Source organism: Mytilus californianus, unplaced genomic scaffold (genome assembly GCF_021869535.1).
Source record: "Mytilus californianus isolate M0D057914Y unplaced genomic scaffold, xbMytCali1.0.p SCAF_1, whole genome shotgun sequence".
In the NCBI taxonomy this organism is placed as follows: domain Eukaryota; kingdom Metazoa; phylum Mollusca; class Bivalvia; order Mytilida; family Mytilidae; genus Mytilus; species Mytilus californianus.
This window is the reverse complement of record NW_026262581.1, coordinates 66451365-66451575: the sequence shown is the minus strand read 5'-3', so window position 1 is coordinate 66451575 and position 211 is coordinate 66451365.

Sequence of the window (211 nt, the reverse complement as noted above, 5' to 3'; positions counted from 1 at the left end):
AGTGGACCACGTCATCAGTATAACGGATCGGAATTCTGTATTCTGAATGTTTTGACTGGTTTTCTGTTTCAACACTCTCTATAATATCTTCAATCAGAATATGTTCTGACGGGAACAGTTACTACGAACGCGAACCTCCACGAAAGCACCCAAAAGTTTCCGAGCTGAATCCGCTTTTGCATCAAAAAAGAAACGTTTCCTGTGTATTTTC